Source organism: Sarcophilus harrisii, chromosome 6 (assembly GCF_902635505.1).
Source record: "Sarcophilus harrisii chromosome 6, mSarHar1.11, whole genome shotgun sequence".
Classification (NCBI taxonomy): domain Eukaryota; kingdom Metazoa; phylum Chordata; class Mammalia; order Dasyuromorphia; family Dasyuridae; genus Sarcophilus; species Sarcophilus harrisii.
This window is the reverse complement of record NC_045431.1, coordinates 109,617,118-109,637,265: the sequence shown is the minus strand read 5'-3', so window position 1 is coordinate 109,637,265 and position 20,148 is coordinate 109,617,118.

Genomic DNA, 20,148 nt, shown 5'->3' with positions numbered 1-20,148 from the left:
AAATAAGCTTAAATGAAATATCACTACCATTATTATTATGTGAAATAATACTAGAAACTATATGAACCATGAAAAGAAACCATTTCTGATCTAGAAAAAGGCAGGTCAAAATATGAAGGAAAACATGGTTTTTAGAGATTGATCCAATAATGAGAAAATATATTGATGCTGTTCTCAGATAAGGCATTCATGTAAAGATAGGATTAAAATCACTTTCACCACTTCACCCTATTTTCACCTTGATATACCTTAATATGTTTCAATAAGCCATAAATAGAGCTCTACTCATACAAACACCATCCCAATTAAGAACTTTCACCTTTTGCCTTTCCTTCAAACACCTATCTAAAAAGTTTCCTAAATGATAGATATAATAACTGTAACACTTCTCACATAAAACATCTTCAGTAGTTTCCCATTGTCTCATAAATATTTCCTTAAGAGTCAGTCTCCTTCCTTTGTGAATTCACATGGGCAAATTCTCATTCTTGAAATATTCAATTTTATCTCTTTCATGAGCCCTTTGGTCCCCAAAACCATGGCTACCATCTCTATGAAGCTTTCTCTGATTCTAACTTACTAGCATTCTCTCTGTTCTCAAAATTTTGCATTGCATATATTTCTATACATAATATAACCCATCATGATGGAATGTTAACTCAATAAAGTTGAAGAGTGTTTTGATTTTTTCTCTTTGTATCCTCAGTTATTATAATTCTCTGGGTCCCTGGTCTTGATTCTACAGCCAAAATGACTAGTGGTTTTCAGGGCCAGGCATCTAATAGTACTGCAATTGGAATACTAGGCTACTTCTAAAAGTTCCAGGGCAGAAAAGAAGGCTTGCGGTCAGTGAAAACAACTGCATAAAACTCTTGAAGCTTGGGACAGTGCACCTTCCATAATGAAAAAAAAGATGCTTACTTTAGCAAAGAGTTAAAAGCTGAGTAATAGATTAAGAAAATGAACAGGCAACAAAAAAGTTTCTAATCATTGAATGTTATTTTGGTGGCAAAGAAGATCAACCACATACTCAGAAGATGATAACAAAATCTTATATGACCAAAGGCTCCAAGAAACATAACAATTGGGCTCAGGCCATGGAAGCGCTTAAAAAGTATTTTGAAAATAAATTATGAGGTCTAGAAGAAAAAGTAAGAAATGAACTGAAAGTTGTGCAAAAGGAAATATGAAATGTTAATGAGGAGAAGAATACCTTAACAAAATTAGTCATTTGGGGAAGGAAGGTACAAAAAAAAAAAACTGGGGAAAATCATATTTTTAAAAAATGAGAATTCAGCAAGTGAAAGCTAATGATTTTATGAGAAGTCAAAATACAATAAAGCAAATTTTTTGAAAATGAAAAAAGTAAGAAACAAATGTGAAATATCTAATTGGAAAAATGGCCAACTTGGAAAATAGATCCAGGAGGGGTAATTTTAAAATTATAGGTCTACCTGAAAGTCATTATTAAAAAAAGATCTAGAACACCAAATTTCAAGAAATTAACAAGGAAAACTGTCCTGATATTCTAGAACTAGAGGGTAAAACAGAAATTGAAGAATCTACTGGTCACTTCCTAAAAGAGATCCCAAAATGAAAACTCCCAGGAATATTGTAGCCAAATTATCGAACTCTCAAGTCCAGGAGAAAATATTCCCTCATCCAGAAAGAAACAATTCAAATACAGTGGAGCCACAATCAGGATAACATAAGATTGAGCAGTTTCTACATTAAATTACAGGGAGCTTGGAATAAGAAATTCTGGAGAGCAATGGAGCTAGAATTACAACCAAGAACCACTTATCCAGCAAACTGAGTATGATACTTGAGAAGAAAATGTGGATATTCAATGAAATTGAGGATTTTCAAATATTTGTAATAATTCTAGAGATGAATGGAAAATTTGATTTTCAAATACAGGACTGAAGAGAAGCATAAGGAGATAATTAGAAAAGTGATATCATAAGGGACTAAATTAGGTTTATCTGTTTACATTCCTACATGGGAAGATGATACTTGTAAAATTAGAATTTTCTTATTATTATGACAGTTTGAAGGAATAGATAAATAAATAAATAGATAGATCTATAGATTTATAGAGATAGAAACAGAGAGAGACAGAGAGACAGAGAGACAGAAACAAAGAGGCAGAGAAGGACTGAGACATAACCTTTGATCAAACAATACCATTATTAGACTTTATTACAAAAGAGATTTTAAAAGGAAAAAGGGGAAAGAAAAAGGACCTATATGTTAAAAAAATATTTGAAGCACCTCTTTTGTCAGGACAGAGAATTAGAAATTGAGGGGATGCCCATCAATTGGGGAATGGCAAAATAAATTGTGGTGTGTGATTGTAAAGGAAGATTATTGTTCTATGAGAAGTGATGAGCAGGATGCTTTATTAAAAACACGTAGAAAGTCCTACATAAATGCAAAGTGAAAAGAAATGTATTCAAAGTAATGGCAGTGTACTGGGATGACCGCCTGTAAATGACTTTGCTATTCTCAATAGTATAATTATCCATGTGTACTCTGAGGGTCTTATCATGAAAAATCCTATCCATACCCAGAGAAAAATTGTGTTTGAATATAGATTGAATCATACTTTCACTCTCTTTTAAAATTTTATTTTTCTTGAAGTTATTTTTTAATTAGGTGGGAGATATAGGTTTTCTTTCACAACATGACTATTATGGCAATGTTTTGCATAATTTCACATGTGTTTTCTTAATGGGGTTTGGGGATGGGAATAAGCAAGAGAATTTGAGAATCAAAAGTTTTAAAAAGAACAAAATTGTTTTATATGTAACTGGAAAAATATCAAATACATAAATTATAAACAATTTTAAAAAATATATTCATATGTTTTAGATGTTGGTGATACAAATACAAAATGAAAAAGTCCTTGCTCCAAAGGAACTTACATTCTAAAAGCAGATAAAATACAAAGAAAATAGTGTTCAGGGAATCCAGTGTTAATGGGGATGAGGAAATGAGGAAGAATGAGGAGATAGAAATGAGAAATTGGAAGAGCAGGCCCAGGAGAGTTTATTGAATGACCATTGCAATTTTTATATGTATTTGATTACTGTGGGAAAAAAGATGCCCAAGGAAGGCAAGATTTTTTTTAAATAAAATGTTTTTAATTTTTCATAATACATGTAATAATAGTTTTCAATATTCATCTCTATAAAAATTTGTGTCCCATGTTGTTATCCCTCCCTCCCTTTCTTGTATTTCTTCCCCCTTCCCCATACTCCCATCTTCCCCTAAAAACATGTAATCCAATATAGGATAACCATGTGCAATTTTTCTAAACATATTTCCACATTTCATCATGCTGCACAAGAAAAATCTGATCAAAAAGGCCTTTTCTCACATTTACTCTCTGGATGTGGATGGTTTTTTCTATCACAAATCTATTGGATTTGCTTTTAATCACTTATCTTTTGAAAGTATAAGCCCAGATTTACAGATTAGAGGCATGTCCAACATAGTCTTTGACTGGAGAGAGTACATTAAGTGGATTCCCACTTACCTACCAATTAGAACAATTGAGTTCCTATGGGAGAATCTTCTAAAACAATTTACCAACTTCTCCAAAGAGAGAAGAAATGGTCTCTGGAACCCATTATTTTTGCTACAGGGTTAAAATTCCAAGAGAAGAATAAGTGTATCAAAGGTAGATGAGGACAAGATGACCAGATAGTCACTGCTACAATGCTTAGCCAATTCTTAGGATACTATATAAAGTTGACCTTAGACAAGTGTTAACTTATAATGTCGAATAATAAAGATTAAAATAAAAAATGCTATAAGCTAATGCTTAATTCTTGCTCCTTTTATATCTTCCAATTAATTTTGTTTTAATCGTTAACTATTAGCAAATTTGTTGATGATAATGTTGACAGCCACGTGACTCAGTGGATACAGTGCTGGGTGGAGAGTCAAGACCTATTACAAAAGCATCTTCAGACACTAATTATTTGTGGAACCTGGCCAAGTCACTTAAACTCTATTTGCTTTAATCCATTGGAATAGGAAATGGCAAAACACATTAGTATTTTTACCAAGAAAACACCACAGAGAGCTACGGTCCACAGGGTTACCAGTAGTCAGGGACTACTGAGCAACAACAACAATGCTATCATTAACAAACTAAAATTAGTAGTATATTTTCTTAAGTTTTGCATTGATGTTTTTGACTTTTTTGTTTGTTTATTTGCAATCGTTGACTTCAAGGTTCCCTAACAAGATCATCTGACAGCTTGTAGTTATCCCAAACTTCAGATCTTACAGATTCAGTCTTATTCTATGATGCAAATACAATATTCTAAGATAAATAAGTAACTATCTTATTTATTAGATAAGCAACTATCAATGCTAAACCTAAACTTGTCACCATTTCTAGTTCAGGTTGCATAATGCCTTTGCGCATGCTATTCCCTATTCCCAAATGCTTTCCCCCTCTATTTTAATTATTGAAATTCATCTTCCAGGTGCAGAAAAAATCACCATGGCATAGTGGAAAAGAACTATACCGAGAATGCGGAATACCTGGGCTCAAATTCCACCTTATATGTTTACTGGATATGGGACTTTGGGAACCTTAAATGATTAAAATGATATTGATAAAATCTTATCTCACAAAGTTCTTGGGAAAAATATAAAATTGAAGAATACATGTAAACCAATTTGATAACTTTGAAGTATTAGATAAAATAAGTATTACAATAATAATTATTATATTTTGAAGTTTTACTTTATTCCTTTTTCCTGATCACCTAAGTCAGTAAGAATTATTACATTCTAGATTGATCCCCTCTCCCCATTTTTCATGTCGCTAAATGTATATCCCAAGTACACATGAATATTATGTATCATTTTATGTTAAGGTTATTTATATTTTGGGGATTTGTCTTCCACTTAGTCTCTGTTATCCCCCTCAGTGTTAACAGTATTGTGAGCATAGTAAATGCTTCATAAATTGTTAAAATAAAAATAGAAAGTCATCATGAAGCATCTCTTTCTTTTTTGTACCCCTACCCAACTATTTATACATATAGAATATTGTTACATAAGATAATTCTAGCTCTTTGTAAAGGCTAGACTTTCCTAGATTTGGGTCCATTTGAAGTATAAGGCAGTTTATTTCCCTGAGGATGAAATTAACCCCTTCACTATATGAAATATCCTATTAACCATGCTGAATGAAAAATTTTTCCCCTTCTGAAAAGATCAGAGTTAACATCTCACATTTTCAAAATTATTAAAATTATCTACATAACTTTACAACTCCAGATGCTTATCAAAACAGTCAAATCCATCTTTTTCATAGTTGATAAATGAATCAAGGGTAACAAAATGTAATTATTGTTCAAACTAATAGATTTTTGTACCATCAAAAGTATCTCCCAGAGTAGTAATTCACCGCTATAAGTCTTTTATTCTGACAAAGACATTGTGTCTCTAAATTTTATTGCAGCCAGTCATTGGTGGAAAATGAACTTAATCATTTAATGTTCATACAGAGTGAATACAAACACTATGAGTGAGGTAAAGCAAGAGGGCAGAAAGTAAGCAACAGAACAGAGTCAAGAAGAAAGAAAAAAATGGGAATTCAGATCAGAAATTAGGAATTAGGAGACTAAGGAGAATAAAGGGCCACAAAATCAGAATCAATGTATCATGATCTCTTAGGCAAAATCCTTATGGTATAAAGGAGGAATTCATTCCTTAAAGCCAGAAAGACTAGGTCATGGAAAAAATTGGTTAGCATACAGAAAACATGAGTAAAAAAGCATAGAAACTTCTGGAAATTAAATTCTGGAAGAGTGCTAAGCTGAGCAACAAGCTAACATGAGCAACAAATACATCAATGTTGGTTCATTGATTGATTCATCTATATTTAATGTGGAGGTTTTCTTGGGGGCCAGCCTTAGTCTTAGTTGAAATAAATAATGTTATATTATCTTTCTAAATTTCATCTAGCCATGGAAAGGCCATTAAAGGAAAAGATATTTTGATAATGAACAACAAAATGGAATTATGAATATAATTTCTTCTTATATCCATAGTATCTCACAGAGTTGAATGAAATCACTTCCCTCATACTATCAGTCAACATGTCATATATTCATAATAAAATATCTCTGTAAATTTATAATTACAGATGCTTATCAAAACAGTCAAATCCATTTTTCACTGTTGATTTATGAATATAAAAACAATTTTTGAATTATGCCAACATAGGGAGTTTCCAATATGGCAATTCCCTCTAAAATGCAGATGAATTTTCTCTGTGATTTAGTTCTAAGAATTTTCTGACACACACAGATAATAAATGACTTTATTAATGTAACATAGTAAGTTTCAGAGATAATGTCTGAAACTGTTTCTTCCTGACTACAAGTTTAATACTTTATGTACTGTTCCAAGAGTATTAAACATATGGCAATAGTGCTATACACATTTATTGAATGAATTCCAGGTCAGGAAGGCAGATCAGAATAGAATATAACATTGAATGCCCTTGATTAACCATGATCAGTAATGAATGCTGGGAATTTGGTAGATGTGAGTTGTGTGCGTAGGGCTAAGAGAATGCAAAAGCAACATAAAGACTATTCTTTTTAATCCACAAAGCACAGCTGTTGTTTTCTGATGAGTGGGTGCCTACACTTATGAGCTTTGGGTGTCAAGCTATAGTGATATAAAAGTAAAAATAAAAAAGAAACCAAAAAAAAAATCCACCCCAAACTTATCGGAGCTGTAATTTTCTGGTAAAAGAAAATAAAATCATTTCCTTAATGTGTAATATACTTTGTCTTCCCAAATATTCATTAATATCCTTTCTAAGTAAGAGTATTTAATCATTCTGAGACATAAATTTTTGGGAAAAGATCTTTCAGTAAGGGACAGAATATAGATTAATAAATATTTCCAGAACCAAGTTATTCCACTGATATTTTATAAATCTATCTGTTCATTTGAATTTATTGATTCCACAAATATTTAAATACTGTATACCTGAGATACTAACATTTTATTTACTGGAACAAAAAGAAATGAAGTAAGACATGATCCTTGCCCTCATGGTGCTTATCATTTGGTAAAAGTGCTAGAACCAAAACATAAATATAATTAAAATTAGAACACAGTTCCTGCTGAAGAGGAATGAGTTATCAAGATACTTTTAGTGAAGATCATTAGAGATGGAACTTGAAAGATGAACAAGGTATATGAAGATAAATGAGGAAGATATTCAAAGTGTATGAATTAAGAAAAAAATAACCAGAAGAAAACTAGAGGAAAGAAAGAATATATAAGAAAAATAGGAAACAAGAGCACCAGCCCTGGAGTCAGGAAAACCTGAGTTAAAATCTGACCTTAGACACTTAACACTACCTAGCTGTTTGACAATAGGAAAGAGACTTAACCCCAGTTGTCTCTGGGGAAAAAAATGGAAAAAGAAAACAAATATAACAAAAAGATTAGAAGAAGGAAATAATGGGATATACATGGGATATATAATTAAATAGCATTATTTGAAATGAAGCTAGAAAAGTAAAAAAAAAAAAAGATATATTTTGAAAGATCTGAAGTAGTACCTATGCCATTTTCACTGAATTATATAAGAAGAAGTAATTGAATGTTTTCTAGCCTTTAAAATGACAGAATCAAAAAAGAACAATTAGAACAATGAAACAATTCATCTGGAAGCAGAGTTTGGGATAGATTGAAACAGAGAAACCACTTAAGAGGTAAATGTTTCCTATACTCAAGACATTCTGTGAATTGCTGTACATAAAAGGAGAAATAAAGTATTGCTTAAGGAAATTATATAAATATAATAAAGAGAAGTGATAAGGGCTAAAATCAGAGAATGCATGAGGAGTGGAGTCGAGATAGCAAAGTAAAGATGGAGACTCGACCTCTCCCCAAACCCTTCCAAATTTATTTAAATAATTACTCTAACTAAAATTTAATGTCAGAACACACAAAAAGACGAAGTGAACATTTTCCAGCCAATGACAACTTAGAAGGCCAGCTGGGAAGATCTATGGCATTGGGTGAGAGTCTAACAGAGAGTCCTCATCAGCATACCCCCAGCCCTGATCCCAGCACTAGGAAAGCCAGAAGGGATCTAAGAACCCCTGCATAAGTTTCAGTAGTCTCACTCAGAATATCCAAAGACAACATGAAAAACCAGCAGGAAAGTGTGTTAGTAAGGTGAGAGGGGGTTGGAAACCAGCAGACCAGGAATGAGAATGGTGGTGGTAATAGCTTCAACTTCCAGAGGCCTCAGCTCTATTGGAGCTGAGGAAGGACTCAGTTGCTTTAGCACACTAGAATTTGCAGCCAAGTGGAGTAGGGACACTTCTCAGATTTCCATAGCAAAAAAAGAATACTCTTGGGATCAGGTCCCTAGAATCTTCTCCAAAAAAAAACTTCACAGAATCCTTGAAGCTTGGAACAATGTACTCTCCACCTTGGAAATGAAGTTCTACTTTAACAAAAAGTTACAAGCTGAGTAATAAGCTGCAAAAATGAGTTAACAGAAAAAAAACAAGATTCTTACCATAGAAAGTTACTATGGTGATAAGGAAGTTCAAAAGACAAATTCTGAATAAAATAGCAAAGTCAAAACTCCTACATTTAAAACATCCAAGAAAAATAAGAATTGGGCAAAGGTATTTTGAAAATTAAGAGAGATAGAGAGAAAATTGGGAAGAGAATTAAAAGTAGTGCAAAATAAAATGCAAAAAAAAGCTAATGAAGAGAAGAATGCATCAAAAAGCAAAATTAGCCAAATTGGAAGGGAGGTACAAAAGATAACTGGGGGAAATAATTCCTGAAAATTAGAATTTGGCAAGTAGAAGTTAACAACTTTTTGAGAAATCAAGAAACAATTAACAAAACCAAACGAATGAAAAAATAAAACAATGAAATATCTCATTAGAAAAACAATTGAACTGGAAAATACATTCAGGAAAAATAATTTTAAAATTATTAGTCTACATGAAAACCATAATAAAAAAAGATCCTAAAATCACCTTTCAAGAAATTACCAAGAAAAACTGTCCTGATATTCTAAAATCAGAGGATAAAATAGAAATTTTAAAAATCCATCAATCACTTCCTGAAAGAGATCCCAAGATGAAAATTCCCAGGACTATTATAGCCAAATTCAAGGAAAAAATAATGCAAATATCCAGAAAGAAACAATGGAAGTATAGCGGAGCCACAATCAGAATAACACAAGATTTATCAGCTTCTACATTAAAGGACTGCAAGGCTTGAAATATGATATTGAGAGAGTCAGAGACCTAGGATTACCAGCCAAGAATCACTTATCCAGAAAAACTGAGTAAAATCCTTCAGGGGAAAAGGTAGAAATTTAATAAAATAAAATCTTTTCAAGCATTCATTTTGAAAAGACCAGAACTGGTTAGAAAATATGATTTTAAAATTCAGAATACAGGAGAAGCATTAGAAGGTAATCAGGAAAGGGATAATATAAGAGACATAATAAGACTTATCTGTTTACATTCCTACATGGGAAGATGATACTTGTAACTCATAGGAACTTTCTGATTATCTTGATAGTTAGGTGGAGTATATATAGGAAGAGGGCACAGGTATGAGTTGAATTTGAAGAGAAAACATGTTTAAAAAATAAAAGGAAGGAAGGAAGAAGAGTGTGTGGGAAGAAATGGAAAGGGAGACGTAGAATGGTGTAAATTATCTGCCATAAAAAGAAGAAAGAAAAGTGTTTTGCAGTGGAGGGGAAGAGGGGGAAGAGAGAGGGAAGGAGTGACCCTTACTCTCATCAGAATTGCTCAAAGAAGAAATGACATACAATTATAGAAATCTTTTTTACCCTGCAGAAAAGCAGGAGGGGAAGGGAATACAAGAAAGTGGAAGGGTGATAGAAGAGAGAATATATTGGGGGAGGAGGTGGTAAGTAGTAAAACACTTTTGAGGAGGAAAAGGGTGAAAGAAGAGAAAGAAAAGAATGAACTGGAGAGATGCAGTTAGCAAAAGTAACTGGGAAAAGAATTTTGAAGCAAGTTTCTCTGTTGGAGACCTCTGTTCTCTGTTGGAGAACTGTGCCCAAGGAACATAAAATCATTCATATCCTTTGATCTAACAAAACCACTACTAGGAATGAACGCCCAAAATAGATTTTTAAAAAAGAAAAAGGATCCATAAAAACAGTTATAGCTGTTCTTTTCTCAGGCCAAAGAATTGCAAATTGAGGAAGCCCAGAAATTGGGAATGTCTGAATAAATTGTGGTATGTGATTATGATGGAATATTATTGTTCTATGGGAAATGATAAACAGAATGCTCTCAGAAAAACCTGGAAAGTCAGGCAACTGACTCAAGCAAAATGAAATGTACTGTGTACAAATTAATAGCAAGGTTCAGTTGTGAATGACTTTTCTTTTCTCAGCAAAGAATGATCCAAAACTACTCTGATGAATTTATGATGAAAAATATTATCCATACTAAGAGAAAGAAATGATTGTATCTGAATAGAGATTGAAGCAGTCTCTCTTTTTAACTTTAATTTCTAGAGATTTTTTTTGGGGGAGGAGGAGATCCATAATTTCTTTCACAACATGACTTCTATGGACATAGATTCACATATGCCTTCTTAATTGGAGAGACTCTGGAATTCAAAGTCTTTAAAACAAATGTTAAAAATGTTTAAATGCAACCGAGGGAAATAAAATATTAAATGTATACATACATATTTATATTGCATATAAATTTTACATTTATTTGTATGCTTATTTTACAGGTTTATTTACATGTTATAATTTTATATTGCACATAAAATTAGAGAGTGCAATATATACAGGAGAGGACAAAAGCAGAGATACTCTGTAACAGAATTGAAAGGATTAAGAATATAGAATGGAAAAATGTGCCGCATTAGGAATCAGAGGACTTGGGTTCAAATTATGATTTTGCCACCTTGCCAGGATACAGCTATCTGTATACTTTGTGCAAGCATTTTAATCTCCCTAGGCTTCAGTTTTCTCATCTGTTGAAAATCAAGGGGTTAGAATTCAGGAGAGCAATTTGTAACTATGACCAAAGGGATACCAAATTGTGTATACCCTTTGATCCAGCAGTGTCTCTACTGGGTTTATATCCCAAAGATGTCATAAAGGAGGGGAAGGGACCCACACATGCAAAAATGTTTGTGTCGGCCCTCATTGTAATGACCAGAAAATGGAAACTGAATGGATGCCCATCAGTTGGAGAATGACTGAATAAGTTATGGTACATGAATATTATGAAATGTTATTGGTCTGTAAGAAATGATCAGCATGATGATTTCAGAGAGGCCTGGAGAGACTTACATGAACTACTGCTAAGTGACATGAGCAGAACCAGGAGATCATTGTACATGGCAAGAACAAGATTATATGATGATCAATTCTTTTTTTTTCCAAATAAGTATTCTTTTTATTTATTTTTTAAATAACTTTTTATTGCCCATGCAGGGTAATTTTTTACAACATTATCCCTTGCACTCACATCTCTTCCAATTTTTCCCCTACCTCCCTCCCCGCCTCCCCCCACCTCCCCCAGATGGCAAGCAGTCCTATACATGTTTCCCCCCCCCCACCCTTAAGGAAATTTATTTATTTATTTATTTAATAGCCTTTTATTTACAGGTTATATGTATAGGTAATTTTACAGCATTGACAATTGCCAAACCTCTTGTTCCAATTTTTCCTCTCTTACCCCCCACCCCCTCCCCCAGATGGCAGGATGACCACTAGATGTTAAATATATTAAAATATAAATTAGATACACAAGTATACATGACCAAACTGATATTTTGCTGTACAAATAGAATCAGACTCTGAAATATTGTACAATTAGCTTGTGAAGGAAATCAAAAATGCAGGTGGACAAAAATATACGGATTTGGAAGTCAATGTAATGGTTTTTAGTCATCTCCCAGAGTTCTTTCTCTGGGCGTAGCTGGTTCAGTTCATTACTGCTCCATTGGAAATGATTTGGTTGATCTCGTTGCTGAGGATGGCCAGGGCCATCAGAACTGGTCATCATCTAGTATTGTTATTGAAGTATATAATGATCTCTTGGCCCTGCTTGGTTCATTCAGCATGAGTTCGTGTAAGTCTCTTCAGGCCTTTCTGAAATCATCCTGTTGGTCATTTCTAACAGAAAAATAATATTCCATAATATTCATATACCACAATTTATTCAGCCATTCTCCAACTAATGGGCATCTACTCAGTTTCCAGTTTCTAGGACTACAAAAAGGGCTGCCACAAACATTCGTGCACATACAGGTCCCTTTCCCTTCTTTATGATCTCTTTGGGATATAAGCCCAATAGTAACACTGCTGGATCAAAGGGTATGAACAGTTTGATAACTTTTTGAGCATAGTTGCAAATTGCTCTCCAGAATGGTTGGATGTATTCATAGTTCCACCAACAATGTATTAGTGTCCCTGTTTTCCCACATCCCCTCCAACATTCCGCATTATCTTTCCCTGTCATTCTAGCCAATCTGACAGGTGTGTAGTGGTATCTTAGAGTTGTCTTAATTTGCATTTCTCTGATTAATAATGACTTGGAGCATCTTTTCATATGACTAGAAATAGTTTCAATTTCTTCATCTGAGAATTGTCTGTTCATATCCTTTGACCATTTTTCAATTGGAGAATGGCTTGATTTTTTATGAATTAGAGTTAATTCTCTATATATTTTGGAAATGAGGCCTTTATCAGAACCTTTGACTGTAAAAATATTTTCCCAGTTTATTGCTTCCCTTCTAATCTTGTCTGCATTAGTTTTGTTTGTACAAAAACTTTTCAGTTTGGTATAATCGAAATTTTCTATTTTGTGATCAGTAATGATCTCTAGTTCTTCTTTGGTCATAAAGACCTTCCCCTTCCACAGGTCTGAGAGGTAAACTATCCTATGTTCCTCTAATTTATTAATAATTTCATTCTTTATGCCTAGGTCATGAACCCATTTTGACCTTATCTTGGTGTACGGCGTTAAGTATGGATCAATGCCTAGTTTCTGCCATATTAGTTTCCAAATTTCCCAGCAATTTTTATCAAACAGTAAGTTCTTATCCCAAAAGCTGGGATCTTTGGGTTTGTCAAAGACTAGGTTGCTATATTTGTTGACTGTTTTATCCCTTGAACCTAATCTATTCCACTGATCAACTAATCTATTCCTTAGCCAATACCAAATAGTTTTGGTAACTGCTGCTCTATAATATAATTTTAGATCTGGTACAGCTAAGCCACCATCATTTGATTTTTTTTTCATTAATTCCCTTGAAATTCTTGACCTTTTGTTTTTCCATATGAACTTTGTTGTTATTTTTTCTAGGTCATTAAAATAGTTTTTTGGGAGTCTGATTGGTATAGCGCTAAATAAATAGATTAGTTTAGGTAATATTGTCATCTTTATTATATTTGCTCGCCCTATCCAAGAGCATTTAATATTTTTCCAATTGGTTAGATCAGACTTAATTTGTGTGAAAAGTGGTCTATAATTTTGCTCATAAAGGTTCTGATTTTCCCTTGGCAGATAGATTCCTAAATATTTTATATTATCAGTAGTTACTTTAAATGGAATTTCTCTTTGTAACTCTGACTGTTGGATTTTGTTAGTGATATATAAGAATGCTGATGACTTATGTGGGTTTATTTTATAACCAGCAACTTTGCTAAAGTTGTGGATTATTTCTAATAACTTTTTAGCAGAATCTCTGGGGTTCTCTAAGTATACCATCATGTCATCGGCAAAGAGTGATAATTTGGCTTCCTCATTGCCTATTCTTATTCCTTTAATCTCTTTCTCAGCTCTTATTGCTATAGCTAGCGTTTCTAATACAATATTAAATAGTAACGGTGATAGTGGGCAACCTTGTTTCACTCCAGATCTTATTGGGAATGGTTGCAGTTTGTCTCCATTACATATGATGCTTACTGATGGTTTTAAATAGATGCTGCTGATTATTTTAAGGAAAAGTCCATTTATTCCTATACTCTCAAGTGTTTTTAATAGGAATGGATGTTGGATTTTATCAAATGCTTTTTCTGCATCTATTGAGATGTCTCCTTCTGTCTCCTTTCAGTCTCCTTTCTGTCGCCATTCAGTTTTCTCCAAAGATCTAACATACCTAATTTTTTCTAATATTCTATTTACCTCTTTTATTTCTTTCTTATTTGTTTTGTGGTTTGATTTGTCTAATTCAGAGAGTGCAAGGTTGAGATCTCCCACTATTGCAATTTTGTTTTCTAATTCTTCTTGCAACTCTCTTAACTTCTCCTTTAGGAAGTTGGATGCTATATCACTTGGTGTATATATGTTTAATATTGATATTGCTTCGTTGTCTATGCTACCCTTTAGCAAGATGTAGTTTCCTTCCTTATCTCTTTTAATTAGATCAAATTTTGCTTTTGCTTGATCTGAGATAAGTATGGCTACCCCTGCTTTTTTGACTTTACCTGAAGCATAATAGATTTTGCTCCAGCCTTTTACCTTTACTCTGTATGCATCTCCCTGCTTTAAATGTGTTTCCTGTAAACAACATATTGTAGGGTTCTGACTTTTGATCCAGTCTGCTATCTGCCTCCTCTTTATTTATTTATTTAGGGTTAAAATTACTAATTCTCTATTTCCTGCCATCCTAATATCCCCAGATTATGCTTTACTTTTTCTTGCCCCCCAACCCTCTTTCCCCTTTTTAAATTTATGAACCCCACTTGTATCACGACGCTCACTCTCTTTAGAATCCCTCCTTCCCCCCTTTGAATCTTTTCCCCTTTCTTCCCTTATTACTCTTTTTCTTTTCCTTTTTCCTCTCCCCCTTTTTATTGAGGGGAGAGAGAATTTTCTCTAAGACAGATATGTCAATTATTTTTTCTTTGAGCCAACTCTGATGAGAGTAAGATTCACACAATGTTCCTCCCCCTCTCTAAATTCCCTCAGATATGATGTTTCCTTTGCCTCTTCGTGGGATGTGGTTTCCCTCTTTTTATCCCCCCTTCCCACCTTATTCTGCCATCATCCCTTTTCCATATATACTTCCCTTTTTTATGTTATATCAGTAAAATTAAACTATACATGTAGTCTTTTTGTATATCCACAACAGAAATACAATTCTCAAGAGTTATTTTTCCCTTTTCTGCATCTCTTGAGTCCTATGGTTAGAGATCAAATTTTTTGTTTAGTTCTGGTTTTTTTCCTTAGAAACAAATGGAATTCATTTGTTTCATTAAATGTCCATCTTCTTCCCTGGAAGAAAATGCTCAGCTTAGCTGGGTAGTTTATTCTTGACTGCAATCCAAGTTCTTTTGCCTTTTGGAATATCAGATTCCAGGCCCTTCGATCCTTATCCTTTAATGTGGAGGCAGCCAGATCTTGGGTGATCCTTATTGTGTCACCATGATATTTAAATTGTTTTTTTCTGGATGCTTGTAAAATTTTTTCCTTAATCTGATATTTCTGAAATTTGGCCACAATATTCCTTGTGGTTTTTATTTTGGGGTTTCTTTCAGAAGGTGTTCGATGAATTCTTTCAATTACCTTCTGATTCTATTACATCTGGGCAGTTCTCTTTGATGATTTCTTGTAAAATAGTATCTAGGCTCTTTTTTTCATCATAATTTTCGGTAAAGTCCAATAATCCTCAGATTATCTCTCCTAGATCTATTTTCCAAGTCTGTCGTTTTTGCAAGTAGATAATTCATGGTTTTTTCCAGTTCGTCATTTTTTTTAATTTTGTTTGATTGATTCTTGCTGTCTCAATGAATCATTAGTTTCTATTTGTTCAGTTCTAATTTTTAATGAATTATTTTCTTCATTAGCTTTTTTTTTATTTCTTTATGTATATGTCCAATTGATTTTTTAAATGAATTGTTTTGCTCTATGGATTTTTTTCCATTTCACTAATTTTTTTTTAGTAAATTATTTTCTTTTTCCAATTCACAGATCCTACTTTCTTGCGAGTTATTTGTCTTTTCCAGTTCACAAATCCTACTTTCTAGTGAAATCTTTATTTTTTCCAATTCACAAATCTTACTTTCCTGAGATTTTTTTTTACTTTTTCCAGTTCACAAATTTTGTTTCCCTGCACTTCCTAGGAATTTTTTATCTTTTCCAATTTGTATTTCAGGAAGTTGTTGCTCTCTTGTAAAGCTTCTCTGTCCTTTCCCCATTTATCTTCTAATTCTCTTTTGAGACTTTTAATGGTCTCTTCTATGAGAGCATCATGTAAAAGGAGACAGGTGACATTCCCCTTTGAGGTATTGTCTGGTGCTTGTTTGCTATTAGTCTCTTCATGTTTGCTGACCTGCTCTTTTTCTGCATAGAAGCTGTCAATCGTTCTTTTCATCTTTTTATTCATTTTTAAAGCCTTTAGGGTATGCCTCCCAGGCAAGGGGTTTACTAGCTTCCTCTGAAGAGCAGGGAGAGATTTAAACCGGCTTCTGGCTTGGAGGTATGGGAGTGCTCTGAGTGAGAGAGGGAGAGCCCAATTGGGCTGTGTGGGTTAGTGACTGCTCTAAGGCTAGAGACTAAGAGGTGTAAGTGGATTAACTGGATTAACTGGTGGATTAACTGCAACTAGAGTTTATACTTCTTGACTTCAAGGATAACATTCTCTCCATTGTATTTCATTGTTCCTACTATACTCTATGATAATGCTAGCTTCTTTGAAATTTTAAAGCAATTCTTTTATTATTAAATAAGATATTCTACTTTTACATTTTGATGTTAAGTATTTTTAGTAATTGCAAATGCATTGAAAAGCCTTCCTAAAAATTCTATTCTGATTCCTAGCCCTAAATTCTTGGTGGCTAAGTGAGTTCAATACAAACTACCTATCAGTCTGAATCATGACAAATAGTTTTCTACTTCACGCCAAGGAAGAGAATGTATACCTGTCATTTAAAGTTATGCCTTTATAAGTCCAAAGAGGCTCATCATCAAAGTGATGACTAGTAAGTGATGATTGGAGGGCAGAAAAGGTAAATGTAGGTGTTGCACTGAAAGCCATGAAATCGTTTATGTATGGAAGAGCTAACTATTTTGTCAGTAGAGGAAATAGCAAAGAAAGAAAGAAAGAAAGAAAAAAAGAAAGAAAGAAAGAAAGAAAGAAAGAAAGAAAGAAAGAAAGAAAGAAAGAAAGAAAGAAAAAGAAAAAGAAAAGAAAGAAAAAAAGAAAAGGAAGGAAGTATTTCTTTAATCAATAAAACCCTGAATAATTAAATTTACTATTCTATTTAAGTAATTTCTATCCACAAAATGTCTGTTTTCTGCTTGTGTAAAATCCTATGTACTTATATCAGAGTTCCAGAGCTTAGAGTAACAGTCTAATTGAATGGACTTTCTGTTTAAACAAATATTCTGCTTTATTTCTATCAAAGTAAACTGATGACTGGCCCTAGAACATCTGACTAGAATGCAACTGAGATTGATTAGAGAGGTGTTGACCTTCATCCCTGGAATTCAATTGACTAGGCAATGTCTTGTAAGTGGCACATAGGGAAATATCATCTAAATCTTAGCTGAATCTAAGGTTCTTATGCATGGCATTTATATGCTAACTGGTCTACTTTAACATGACACATAGAGATTTTTTTTAAGGAGTGGTAAAGAGAAAGTCAGAAAATAAATGTCTGTTACTTATCAGAAATGACATATATGTGATGAATGCATCTGTCATCTTAGGACTTCCAGAGATGTACTAAGCCTAAAAGCTAAATTAAAACCAGCTGTATGCTTGGCACCAGTTGGGTTGATTTTTATGGAGATTTCACAGTTGCTAAAATTAAGATGCTTGCCAGGTCATAAATGAAAATTTAGTTTGATTATGTAATTCTGCTAATACTATATCATCTGATATAATTTTGAGCCAGAAAATGTACTGACAAAATCATATTTTTTCCTAAAGCAGTACATATCTATTATTGTGAAATTGGCATCATTAAATAATTTTCTCAAGTTCTCAACCTTTATTACAACATCTCCACTAAAATGCTGTATTCATGTTAAACATTGCAGACTCTAAGTGCTATGACTTTTTTCCAAGATAGGTAAGAAAACAATGTAGTGAGGATGATTCCAACCCATATCTTTATTTCTCTGTGCCTCTGATTTTGCTCATTTGTGCTTACAAAATATGTCAGTTATATAAGTCATAATGACTGCAATGGAAAGTTTTCATGATCATTTCTGAACTTTTTTTCTCCCTGAAGCAAAATACTGACTCTTTTACTGTATCTGTCAGGTTTGTTTGGACCCAGTTGTCTCCCTGAGCAATTTTGGTAAATTTCCAAGTGTCTACTTGCAACACAGAAGTAAAAGATTTGTATTTTGTTGTGCTGCTGCTGCTGCTGCTGCTGTTGTTGTTGTTATTGTTGTTGTTGTTGTTTGGGGAGCAATGTTTTGATTTTGCCCTGTTATTCCATTTTACCCATAAGGCACAAGCACCAAAAAGGTGATTCCCAGAATTAAAAAAAATGCCTCATATTATCTGGGCCAAATCAGAAATATTAAAGAATTTTTTAAAAGTCAAGATTTTATATATAAATTACTTTTAAAATAAAGGAATCTTTAATTTGTTGACGCCCAAGCTCAAAGATAAATTTTAAGCTTATAAAACAATTTATTTTGATTAGGAAAATTTTCTGTCCCTGTCTCATCAGGAATGGAGAAATATACATAAGCATAATATTCTACTAGCTCCCTACTATTTCCTTCTATAAATGATTAGTCAAAGACTTAATTCTTACCTATTCCTCCTTAATACATAGTTTATTAGTTTCTGTTCTAGGTAGATGATTATGCTTTAAGTGTTACTTGAGGTTGATTCAAGTACAGAAAGTTTCCAGGCTTGTGTTTCCCTTCAGCAATAGGACAATCTGCAGTTGTTAGGAGAGCTGTCAATCTCTCCTTAATACATTCAAGTCCTTTGGAGAAAAGCATAGGCCAAAGGGGAAAACCCAGAATGGAATATTTCTGAAGTTGATTATAGAGAAGGCTGATGGTAGTCAAAGGTACAGTTCCAAAGGGGTCTAATTAACATTCTACTATAAAATAACGACCAGAAAGTAAGCCATTAATTTTATGTCTTTCTCCCTCCTTTGCTTGGTTTTCCATAAGTTGGACTTCCTTCCAGGCTAATTAACCACTAAACATTTTACAAGCAATCTAAGTGCGGAAATAGTAAAAGATGGATTGCACTTATGAAGTAATTGACAAAGGGTATATTGGGCTCTTTAAGCAATGATAGCATGCATCTTAACACAGGAAGGAAGTTTTTGTGCATGGTCACTTGATAGGTCATTAGGAAATTCTCAGAACTCAGCACCAGATAATAATGTCTCTAGGATAAAATGGATCAACACACATATTGGGGTAATAGAGCCCATTGCAAAAAAATTCTCCTAAGAGAACATTTAACTGTTTGTGCTTTGGTATTATCAAAATACCTCCAGTGTTATCTCAGATGAATTCCCTGGATGTTTTCTTTTCTTTTGACAGCAAAGTCAGAGCTGACATACCCAAGCGGAACTCAAGGAAATTCAATTACTGAAATGTCTGACAGCTTGCTTGGCTTCCTCTAACTAAAGTTTTCAAAGTTGCATGTAGTTTGTAGAATTCGACTTTCCTTGCCAAGAAAAGGAGAATGATGGGGAATGATCATTTTAAATAAACATATGTCTAATGGCAAGAGGCAAGGACTAGTAAGTTTACATTACTAATTCAAAGAAAAAAGAAGAGAAGGGAAATGGAACAGTGAAATTCCAAATCATCAGCTGGTATAGTGGAAAGAGGGCTTCCTTTGGCACCAAAGGTCTTTGTTATAAAAGTTGGCTTTCTTTTATAGTACCTATTTGACTTTGAGTAATTTATTTTATTTCCTTGGCCTTCTGTTTTTTCATCTGTAAATTGAAAGGATTAAGCTAGTTGAAACTCTATGTCCCTTCTGGCTCTGAATATACATAGTATTTATTTAGAATCTGCAATATTTGAACTTGTCTGAATGAAAAAGAAGTATAAAACATAGTTATAGATCTCAAGAAGCTTCCAATTTAGCAATATTTGCTATGTGACACAGACTAGA